Genomic DNA, 12,497 nt, shown 5'->3' on the forward strand with positions numbered 1-12,497 from the left:
TCAGTAGTTTATTCCTTCCTCACACAATACCCTTCTGAGTGCTTTGTGCTCCAAAGAAGTGTTTCGTTCTGATCTTGCAAATGATTTTGGAAAGATTTTCCTGACATTGTCAGTGCATACATTGGGAAAATTTTGCCCTAGGATGTGCCCCAGTTCTCAAGTGGACTTTGGCCAATCCACCATCCCCCACTACAGGCTGCGATTTGTAACCTGAACCAAATGATTTCAGAGGAATACACTTTTCAGTAGCTTAATATCATTAATTTAAATAGATTAGAAATGCTATTATTTCCTACATTTATAATTATTACTTGGCATACTCTTTGTCTGATCATCTCTAAGTACATGTATGTATGAGGGAAATAATATGCCATTATAGGTATAATTTGATAAAGGCACAGAAAAGGAACAGGTCACATAAATGATACCCATGCAACCAGCATATTAACATTAATAATAATAATTAACTAGTTTAAAATAACCTGTAAGAGAGATTACATTCAGGATTCAGGAAATAGGATCTTTTTTTTTTTCAGAAAAGATTTATTTATTTATTTTAGGGAAAGAGAGAGCATTAGCGGGGGGAGGGGCAGAGGGAGAAGCAGACTCCCCACGGAGCGCGGTGCCTGATGCAGGGCTTGATCCCAGAACCCGGAGATCATGACCCGAGCTGAAACCAAGAGTCAGGCGCTTAACTGAGTGAGGCACCCAGGTGCCCCAGGAAATATGATCTTAAATCATTGCATAAATGGTGTGTTTTCATTTAGTGATATGGAACAACTGGCAATTGCATTAAGTGTGAGAGAAAGATGAATTCAGGGTGTAAAACCTGTGTTTCCAACAATTCTGCACATTCTGAGTTAGATGACTTCTTAAGTGTGGTTAATAGACCTCCAAAATTTAGGGTCAAGGAAATAAAAATAATTTGGACGAAGACACATTAACTATGTAGGTATCTTAGTTCTGTACCTCAGACAATCCTATCTGTGGCAAACGTGAAGATACTAGATAATGACCATTAGTCATCGCTGGGCGTGTATGCTCCACAGTCCCTCTTCCCCCCAAGGCCAGGGTGCTGAGTGTTATTTCAAAAGTACAGTTTGAGCATCTATATCGGCCTCTCCATCTCAGGACCCACATTGACATGCGCGCTGTGGGGGGCTTTGGTCCTCGAAACCATCCCCCAACACAAAACAGCAAAATCCTGCATTGGACCATCTTTTTAATTCCTTTTCTGAGGAGAGGAGGAGTGTCAAACCCATTAGACAGTCAACGGCACTGCCACTTTATTTTAGAAGCAGTGCAATATGAGATAACCCATCTTCTCTGGGATTCTCATGGGCTGTAAGGCTTTATAGGAAATGGGGCCAGGCAGGAATGAAACCGAACAGCTGGGAGTTCGTCAAGCTCTTCTCTCCCAGGATTTACTAAACAATTGAGGACCAGGAATGCATAGGGATCTCTGAGCTATATTACCAACCAAATTCCAAGAGAAATTGTCTTTTTTTTTTTTTTTAATGTAACTATAGATTATCTTTTTCTGAAGTAAAGTGAGAGGTAAAAAAAAATCCCACCCTGATGAAACTTCTGCTGGCTCGAAAGGGAGAGTTTTACTAAGTTCATCTCCCTCCCCCTTTGTCACATCCACTTGCCAAAATGACATCTAATTTATTGAATTCCAAGTGACTTCGTTAAAGAACAGACTTTGGTTGGGCTGTGAGCGCTCAGAAGTTGATACTGGGGCTAATTGGGCTCTCGGGTCTCAGAAGAAAAGGTAAAAGGGGAGGACCTTTTTATTCTGGAAAGATTCATGATAGCTGTACGAGGAAGAGAAACAGAGAGGCACTTCCTCCCTGTTTTTTCAAAAGTTACTTTTAAGGAATTGACTGTGGTGTCAGCTGCCTCTTTGCCTGTTCTGTTCCAGCTCAGTTGGCAAGGGAGGTGCATTCCACGGACTCTTAGCAAAACACCACATTGAAAACAAATAAATATGGGTGAGCCCCGCAGATAGGAGGGAGATGTCTGCAGGGCGGTGAAAGGTTCTTTTGTTAACAGCCCCAGCTGCTGGGCCCCAGGCAGGGACACGGTGGGGCTGCTCCTGAAGGAGAGACACACTTCAGAAAGCGAGCTGAGAAGTGGGGGTTTCCACCCCCTTCAAATGACAAACCGAAAACTCAACAAGGACATTTTTAGTTATGCAAGTGGTTTCTGAAGTGGTTCTTGTGGGCAACGTGTGAATTCTCAAGAGCTTCACCAGCCCACGATGTGGAAATCTGTGATTCAGCCGTGAGATGTGAGGCCTCCAGGAGCCCTTGGGGTCCCCGTGCCCCTTCCTGTGCCTCAGTGTAGAGCTGCTGCTGGTGGGCCCCAGGGGTAAGCCTGTTCCCAGAAGGGTTTCCACTCCGTCGATTGCCTCACAACACCCAGTGAGTGTCGCCAGTGTCCAGGCCACTCCTGAAGGGCCCCCAACATGGCGGCAGGGCGAGGATGGGACCCATCTGCCCTCAGCTCACAGCAATCACTTTCTCAGACCCACACGGGCCCTGGCAGAGCAGGGAACCGCTGGGCGGTTGGTTATCTGTTGAATTCTGGGCTTCTGGTGGTTCCAGCACCTCCTTCTCCTTGATGCCAGTCCCCGCCTGCCACCAGCCTGTTCCTTTCCAGATTCGTTCTTATTAAATCGTATGACCATCTACCTGCTTGCTCAAACCAAACACCCAGATGCCCTCCTTGGCCTCACCCGGTTCACATTACGCCCTCACCACTCTATTTCCCAAAGCACATCTTGGGTTATCCTACTTCCTGCCCCCCAACCACCCTGGCTGAGCCGCCATGACCTCTTGGGTGGATGTCTCCAAGAAGCTTCTAAACCACACTTTCTGCGTCCCGTGGTCCTCTGCCTCCGACAGTCCATAGGGCAGCCCCAGCAATCTCTAACTCAAATGCTGGGCTCTTGAAGCCCTCCGGTGGCTTCCCATTCCATGTTCAACCCAGTCCTGCCCCTTTCATGGCCTCTGGCCCGACCTGTTTCCAACCTCCTTTGCTTACCCTGTTCTGGCCACATCGGTTTTTCTATTCTCATCAACACCAGGCTCGTTTTTGCCTTAAGGATCTGGCGTTGTCCTGTGTGGTTCACTCTTCCTTCAGACGCCGGGATCCATCCAATCATTCAGCATCTGCTCCCATGTCACCTGTTCAGCCAAGATGTGCTTCCCTCACCGTCAACTACAGCCCTACATCTACACACTCCCCCTCCCCCCGGTCAAGAACACCAAGTGGCATTTTAGTTTAGTTTATTTAAAGCACTCATCAACGTTTTCAAATTTCTCACTTTTTGTGCACTTGTGTGTTTCTTTCCCCTGCCTCTCACCACTGGAATAGAAATTCCTTGAGGGCAGACACGGGTTTTTTTGTTGACGACTCCATCCCCAGTCATTGGAAGAGTATCTGGGGTACAGTAGATGCTCCGTAAATATTTAATGATACACAAATTCTCTGAGAGATGGTGGCAGATGGACACAGAGGGTGGGGAGCTCAGTCTGCTCTGTTGATGGATCGATGGGCACATGTGGAGGTAATCCACGGATTGCTGCTGCCTGGCCGAGCTGAATCTCTGTGAGGACATGGACACGTTAAAAAAGGTTTCATTGGGCGAATGGAGGCAGTGGTTGTAAGAAAGAAGGCGGGTGTTGAATTCTAGCTCATGACTTCTCAGTGTCCACAATCACATGAGCCAATTCTCTCTCTCCTCTGGACAACCCTAACTAATATACGTTCCCTCCCTCCCTCACCCCACAAATTTGTATGAACCCTGAATTTGATTCCATACAAGTTGATATGATGTGGCCTTTGTGCTCTGGGAACTAATAATCTAGTAAGAGAATGAAGATAAAGACACAAACACTCAGAATTCAAGGCAGAATTTAAGGCAGGTCACAGACAGGCATGATGCCCTGGGCGCTCAGAAAGGGAGGCTGACTGTGAAGTCGTTGGATAAGAGTATTAACTCAGGAGCCAGGCTGTCTGGGCTCAATCACCTGCTCCTCTTTTTATTACTTGTGTCGTCTTTGGCAAGTGATCTAATGGTCTGTGACTCCGTTTCCTTGCTTAAAAAATATAGAAACGATTAGTACCTACATTATAGGATTATCAGAAACACTAGATGAAACAATGCAAGTAAGACACTTCAAAAAGCACCTTAATATTGGGTTTCAGGTTGTGGGACGGAGGCTGGGGATATTGGCAGCAGTTGGCTTTCGGACGAAGAGGGGCAGGGGAGCTCCTGTGGCGTCGTGTGAAGAGGGAGCCGGAGGGGCAAGGGTGGGGACGGCTGGCCGCCTGGGAGATGCTCAGCTGGGACACAACAGGAAGGGGAAGGGGATGGTCATTTCGGGAAGCTATGTGGGGCCACAGTGGGGAGGGACGTATTAGTAAGTAACCTCTCCGGTGAGTTATCGTGTGTCACTGAGGACTTGGAAGCAGAGAGGTTGCTGAGATACCTTACTTTCTGCAAGAACTTTCCCGCTCAGAAATTCTGGGTGACATATAATGACTTGGCAAAACTCGTTTCTTTCCTTTTGCTCGATTTGGGTTTACTTTGCTGTTTCTTTTCTAGTTCCTTCACGTGGAAGCTCAGAGGACAGATTTGGGCCTGCACATTTCCCCCTCAGGCGGCACCCCACCAGTTCTCATAAGTCGGATTTTCATTTTCACCCAGTTGAAACTATTTTCTAGCTTCCGTTGAGCGTTCCTCTTTTACCTGTGGATTGGTTGGGAACGTGTTGTTTAATTTCTGAGTAGCTGGAAATTTACCTGTTATCTTTCTGTGATTGATTTCTGGTTCAATTTCATTATGCCCAGAGAACATACCTGGCCTGACTTCACTTATCTACATTAACGAGGATTTATTTTATGGCCTAGGATATGGACTTTCTTGGTGAATGTTTCATGCGCTCTTGTGTGTTCTGCTGTTGTTGGGTGGAGTGTCCCATAAATGCCAATTACATCCAGATGGTCCATCGTGTTGCTCATTTCTTCTAAACCCCTTGCTGATTTTCCGTCTCCCCATCCTCTCTATGGCCCAGAGAGGAATGCTGATGTCTCCAGTTGTAATTGTGGATCTATTTCTCCCTCCAGTTCTGTCAGGCTTTCTTTCATGTGTTTTGAAGCTCTGTAGTCAGGCGCCCCCACATTTAGTATTCTCATGTCTTCTTGGTGAATCGGCTCTTTTATGTACGTATGATTCCTCTTTGTCTTTGCTAATTTCCTTTGTTCTGATGTCCATCTTGTCTGATATTAATATAACCTGTCTAGCTTTTTATTTTCTTTTGGATTAGTGTTTGCATGTTTTATATTTTCCCATTCTCTTTTCCTGACCTGTATCATTACGTTTTCAGTGAGTCTCTTGCCGACGGCATGTACTTGGATCATCATGTGTATCACATACCACTTCGTTTTCAGTGAGTTCGGATTTAAGTCTACCATTTTATATATATATTTTTTCTGTTGGTTTCTTTTTAGTTCCTCTTGTTTCCTCTTTCCTGACTTCTTTTGGTTTACTGGAGTATATTTTAGCCTTTCATTTTATTTATTATTTTGGTTTTGGCTATATCTCTTTGCATAATTTTTTAATGGTTGCTGTAGGGGTTACAGAGTACATCCTCCACTTTTCATGGTCTAATTAGAATCAGTATTCTACGACTTCAATTTGAATATAGAAATCTTGTCTCTTGGGGCGCCTGGGTGGCTCAGTCTGTTAAGCATCTGCCTTTGGCTCAGATCATGATCTCGGGGTCCTGGGATCGAGCCCCACGTCCACCAGGCTCCCTGCTTAGCTGGGAGCCTGCTTCTCCCTCTGCCTGACACTCCCCCTGCTTGGGCTATCTCTCTCTCTCTCAAATAAATAAATAAAATCTTAAAAAAAACAGAAATCTTGTCTCTCTGTGGGTCTCTGTATGCGCGGTTGACTTACATGTTCTGTCTGTAGACATTAAAGGCTCCGCCAGCCAATGTTTTAGTTTTTGTTTTTGTTTTTGCTTTCGGCTGTCAAAGATGTTTAAACATTTTGAAGGGAAGAACAGTATGCTATATTTACGCACATATCTACTGTTTCTGTTGCTCTCTCTCCATTTCTAGAGAATGGAGCCCAAGGAAGGTGAGTGAAGACAGACGTAGGAATGAACTTCCAGGTGAGCTTGGCTGAGTTCTGATAGTCCTGCTATCCTCTGGACTTTTCACAGATTGAGTAAATATGTAATATTTTATCCCTGTTCTTTTTTTTTTTTTTTTTGATTTTATTTATTTGAGAGAGAAAGAGAGAGAGGTAGCCCAAGCAGGGGGAGGGTCAGGCAGAGGGAGAAGCAGGCTCCCAGCGGAGCAGGGAGCCCGATGGACGTGGGGTTCGATCCCAGGATCCTGCGATCATGACCTGAGCCAAAGGCAGCTGCTTAACTGACTGAGCCACCCAGGCGTCCCTTCCCTATTCTTTAAGCCTATCTTGAGTTGGATTTTCTATCGTCTGCAACAGAAAGCACCCTGATTGACACAGTAATAAAAGGACAAGATTTTGGGAAGGGTGTTATGATAGTTGGTTATAGTTTGAGTTATTCTAGGCTAATCAGTGACAAGACTGCGATGAAATTCAACTGGGTTTCAAATCTAAATATTTTTTTTTTTTGATTTCTGGTTTAATGCCATTTGTATGGTCTTTAGGAAATCCAGGATTTGATTATTTGTTGGTCTAGGCTCTCCCAGGAATAAATCTCTTGAAATGTAGCCCCATCTTTGAAGGTTTTTATGGAGCTTGACATTGTTATTCTCAGAGACAGTGAGTGAAGAATTAATTGCTAGTTTTGCTGCAGTGGTTCAGTATGATTTTCTAAAAGATGCAAGATAATTGATTGTCTTTTTCTCTGCAGCTGATTTCACTCCTAAATGGCAAACTATATTGTTTGCTGGATGAAATGCTAATTGCTTATATGATGATGATCATAGTGATGACAGATGATGATTACTTAGTGCCTCACTGTCACTTAAGATCCCATCTGTTAATGAAAATAGACTTGTTGGTAGGTACCCCTGACTGTTTAAGCAGCTGAGTCCAGAGACAAAGGAGAAAACTCACTCTGGACTGAGAAATTATCTAAGATGAATAGTCAGGATGAGGCCCAAGTTAGCATGTCAACTATATAAGTTAGAGATTATTTTCAAGTGCAAGTAACTGAAAGTACACTCTAGTGGTTCAGCCTATAGGACTTTTTTTGTCTTTGTTTTGTTTTTTAGAGAGGGAGGGAGGGACAGAGGAAGAGGGAGAGAGAGAGAATCTCAAGCAGACTCCCTGCCAAGCGCAGAGCCCAACGCGGGGCTCGATGTCACGACCCTGAGATCACGACCTGAGCCGAAGTCAAGAGTCGGAGGCTTAACTGACTGAGCCACCCACCTCCTTTTTTTTCTTGCGTGAGGATGTCCAGTTGTTCCAATCCATGCATTGAAAAGACCATCCTTTCTCCATCTTGATCCCTGGCACTCCTGTTGGAGATCAAGGAGCAGTGTAGGCGTGGGTCTATTTCTGCGTTCTCTCTTCTGTTTCGTCCGTTACAGTGTGTGTAACTTTTCGTTGGTATCACATTCTGTCGAGCTCGGCAACTTTATAGGAAGTCTTTAAATCAGTATGGAAGTGTTCCAACTTTGTATATATTTTTCAAAATAGCTTGAAAACTATTCCAGTTTCTTTACCTTTCCAGATAAATTTTAGAGTTAGCTTGTTGATTTCTATAAAAAAAATCCTGGTGGGATCTTGATTGGGATTTGGGTGAGATTTGAGAGAGGACTGACATTTTACCAATACTTAGTCATTCAACCCAAGCATGCAATAGATCTTTCTATTTACATAGGTGCTTTTTGCACACACTTTGTTAGAGTTATACCTATTTCATTTGGGTGCTATTAAAAATTACCTTTTTCATATTTTAATTTCCAATCATTCATTATTAGCATATCAAATTCAATAAAATTTTTATGTTGGCCATATTTCTTGTGTGACCTTAGTAAACTCACTTGTTTGTTCTAGTAATTTATGTACTATAAAGTTCATCCATTTAAACTGTACAACTCAGTGTTTTTTAGTTAATTGATAGAGCCATGTAATCATCCCCACAATCTAATTTTAGAACATTTCATCACCTCAAATCCAGACACCTTTCTTTCATTTGGATTTTTGTTTAATTCTATTATGATTAGAGAACATACTTTATATGCTTTTGATATTTCATATTTGTTGAGGCTTTTTTTTATGGATCAGAATATGGTCTATTTTGGTGAATGTATTATGTGCACTTAAAAAGGATGTCATTTCTCTGTGGTTGAGTGTTTTATAAACGTCATTAAGCCAATTAGGTCAATAATGTTGGTCAGTGCTTCTGTAGCCTTAGTGATTTTCTGTCTACTTATTTTATTGATTACCGAGAGAGGAATCTGTGAATACAGCTGTGGGCTTGTCTCTTTCTCCTTTCAGTGATAGCTGTTTTTGTACTGTGTGTTTTGTAATTCTTTTGTTAGATATGTATGTGTTGTTGCTGAATTCATCCCATGGTCCTTACGTAATGATCTTCTTTATCCCTGAAAATAACTCCTGTTCTGAGGTCTACTTTGTCTGATAACATGGCCATTCCGCTTTTCTTTTATTTTGTGTTTTCAAGATACATTTTTCCTGTCTACTTTTACTTTTCAGCTAGCTGGGTATTTATATTTAAGATTCACAGGATATACTTGGGTCTTTCTATTTTATCCAGTCTGGGAATCTCTGTGTCATTTGGTGTGTTCAGATCATCTAAATTCAATGCGGTGATTGATATGATTGGTATGAAATCTGCCGTTCTTGCCAATTATTTTCTATTTGTTTTATCTGTTTTTGTTGTTGTTCTCCTTGTACCCTTTCTTGCTGCTTTTGGATTAATGCAGAATTTGTTATGATTCCATTTTATGCTTTATTATTAGCTTATTATTTATAGCTCTATAACATGTTTTCCCCCAGTGGTTGCCCTAAGGTTTACTAAATGGCTTTTCACTGACTAGCATAAGATATATCTCTTTAAATAATCACGTACTACGTTCCATAATCGTGGACCACTTGTGGAGTGTACGCGCCTCGTAGCTTATACTCCCGCCTTCTCCCTCCTGGCCTTTGTGATTTTTTCCTGCACTTTATGTTTACCTATGCTATCAACCCAAAGCACATTCTATTCTTTTTCCTTTGTTTTTTTTTTTAAGATTTTATTTATTTATTTGACAGAGAGAGAGACAGCGAGAGAGGGAACACAAGCAGGGGGAGTGGGAGAGGGAGAAGCAGGCTTCCCGCTGAGCAGGGAGCCCGATGCGGGGCTCGATCCCAGGACCCCGGGATCATGACCTGAGCTGAAGGCAGACGCTTAACGACTGGGCCACCCAGTCACCCCTCCTTTAGTCGTTCTTCATTTTATAGCAATCACAAATGAGAGGAAGTTCCTTTCCTACTCAGATAAACTGTAACCCTTTCTGGATATCTTCATTTCTTCCTGTAGACCCAGGTTTGTCTCATGTCATGTTGTTCTGCCTAAGGAATTCTTTTACGTTCCTTGTTGTGCTGGTCTTCTGGTAATGGGTTCTCCCAGCTTGTGTTCATCTAAAAAAGTGTTTATTTCACTTTCATTTTTTATTGAGATATAATCAACATACCATAAAATTCACTTTAAATTTAAATTCATTTTAAAATGCAAAAGTCAGCTCGGTTCAGCAGCATGTATATTAAAATGTAAAATTCAGTGATTTTAGTATATTCACAATATTCATAAAGTTCAGTGATATTTAGTATACTCACAATATTTAGTATATTCACAGGTATATTCACAAGTATATTCATAAGTGCATTTACCAGTGTATTCACAAGTCTACTTACTCATCAGTGTATTTACGAGTGTATTCATGAGTACATTCAAAAGCATATTTATGAGTGTAGTCACAAGTATATTCACGAGTATATTCATGAGTGCATTCACAAGTGTTCGTGACTACATTCACGAGTGTATTCACGACTATATTCACAAGTGCATTCATGAGTGTATTTGCAAGTATACTCACAAGTGTATTCACGAGCATACTCACCAGCACATTCTTGAGTGTATTCACAAGTACGACCATCACCACTATTTAATTTCAGAGCATTTTCATCCCCCCGCCGATGAAATTCTATGCCCACGGGGAGTCACTCCTCACCCTCCATTCCGTGCCCTCCCCTTCATTTTGAAAGATGGTACTACGTGTAGATACAGACAGAGGCATAGCTAGAGAAGCTGGATGCACAGTTGCCGGCTGCTCAGCTCTGGGCAGCCAGCCCCCCATCCCTGCACCCCGTGCATCAGATACGTCCCTGCGTCGTCCTTCCTGACAGGAAGCCCACTGTAACTCTCATCTCTGCTCCTCTGTATGCACTTACCCGCCTCTGCCTTCACCATCTCTCCTTTATGTCTGATTTCTTGAAGTCTGATGATCATGTGTCTAGGGCTGTGTGTGTGGTGTGAGGTATTTGTCTGGTTTGGGATTGCCTGAGCTTCTTGGGTCTGTAACTGAATGTAGTTAGTTATTTCTGAACATTCTTGGCCGTTTTCTCTTCAAACATTTTTTGGTCTCCTTTTCACACTTCTACTTCTGGAATTTCAATTATACAAGTGTTAGATTATTTGATACTATGACATTGCTCCTTCATGCTATTTTTAAAAATTATTCTTTTAATTTTCACTTTGTGCATCAGTCTGGGTAATTTTTACTGGCCTATCATAAGGTTCACTGGCCGTTTCCCTGACTGCATCGAGTCTCCTGATGAGCTCAAAGGAGTGCTTGTTCTGTTACCAATTTTATTTTCAGTGATACCACTTCTGCTTGAAATATGTATTCCTTCCTATAATTTCCATTTGCCCAGGACTGTTGTCCTCCTTTTCCACTAAAGCATTGATTGTGGTGGTCACAGTTATTCAAAATTTTCTGTCTTGTAATTGTAATTGCTTTGTCTCTGGATGGTGTGTTGGTTTTTCTTTTTTGTTGCGTGTGTCATTATTTTAGAATGAGTGCCGGGCATCACATGTAAGACCATGGAGACTGAGGTGCATGGTATTCATGCTGGGGCATGGGAAGAGCTGTTTTCTGCTAATCCATTTGTATGTGTGATCATGCATGCATGTGCATGTACGCATGTGTTCACATGCGTACATGCACACACATGTATATGTAGACACATGCAAGAATGAATATGCACACACATGCGTGTGCACGGGTGTAGGTGTGTGCATGATGGTGCGTGTGCACGGGTGTAGGTGTGTGCATGATGGTGCGTGTGCATGGGTGTTTGCACGCATGCATGTGCATGTCATTGTTTGTGTACACACGCATAGGTGTGTGCACATGGATGTGTATATATGTGGGGGTATGTGCACATACCTGTGCATGTGTGTGTTAGTCTGGAGGGGAGCTGGGTTTGGGCTCTCCTGCTGTGTCACCTTCACTGCAGGGCTGGCTCGATCCCTCCGGCACAGCCTTGCTCTGGGGTGGGCCTTGGTTTGGCAGAGGGGGTGACTCCCTGTTCCTGCTCCACTTTGGCTTCACGCCTTCCTCATGTGCCAGGACGTCAGAGTGTCTCTCCTTGGGCTCTGGCCTCTCCCATGACCAGGATGCTGCTGCTGGCTAGTCTGGTATGAGGTGGGGTGTGTGTGTGCAGGAATTGTTTTCCTGATACAACTGCAGCCCCGGTGGCCCTGTGTTTTGGTGTCTTGGGGGCTCGTGTCTTCTGCCTTTCTCCAGCTGCAGAGGTTTTTCCCCTGTGCCCTGGGGGTGCAGCATTAGCTGTCCTTCTCTCAGAGACTTAAGGACTTTGTTCCTTGGGGAGAAGGGTCAAGGCAGGCTTCCTGCCTCTGCATGGTGGTGCGTGTGCCCCTCTGAGAGTTGCCTCCCGTCTTTCCTTGGAGTGTCTGCCAAGTCACAGAGAAGAGCCTGAGAGGGGGTGTGTGCTCCCCTTTGCCTATAGCTGCCAGGGGCCTGGCTCTCACACCAGCCTGCACCCCGCCAAGTCTTTCACTGCATTCTTCTCACCTGCTGGGGCTCCATGTTCCTCCTGCACCCTGCCACATGCAAGCCAATGCTCATGTCCCCTCTTTCCTTAGATTTCAGGCTAGGGAGTCTCCCTGAACCTCTGCTCACTGATGGGGTTTGGGAAAAGTGACAATTTTGTAGATTAGGGGGGCTGTTCTGATTGTGGAGGGTGATGCTCTTTCCAGCTTTCTACGTCCTAGGATGAAAAGCTTGTGGTTTCCATTCCCATGATAGCCTGAGAGCCGCTCCACCTCTATTTACCACTGCCATATTCCAGCCAGAATAAAGGGTCAAGGTCAGAAGACTTCAGGAAGAGCAAAGATCCAAAGGGACTGGCCTCTCAAAGCTTTTCCTCAGAAGCCTGTGCCAGACCCTTCCGTCTG

This window comes from Callorhinus ursinus, unplaced genomic scaffold (assembly GCF_003265705.2).
Source record: "Callorhinus ursinus isolate GAN/ISIS: 27379988/994484 unplaced genomic scaffold, GSC_fseal_2.0 scaffold97, whole genome shotgun sequence".
NCBI lineage: Eukaryota > Metazoa > Chordata > Mammalia > Carnivora > Otariidae > Callorhinus > Callorhinus ursinus.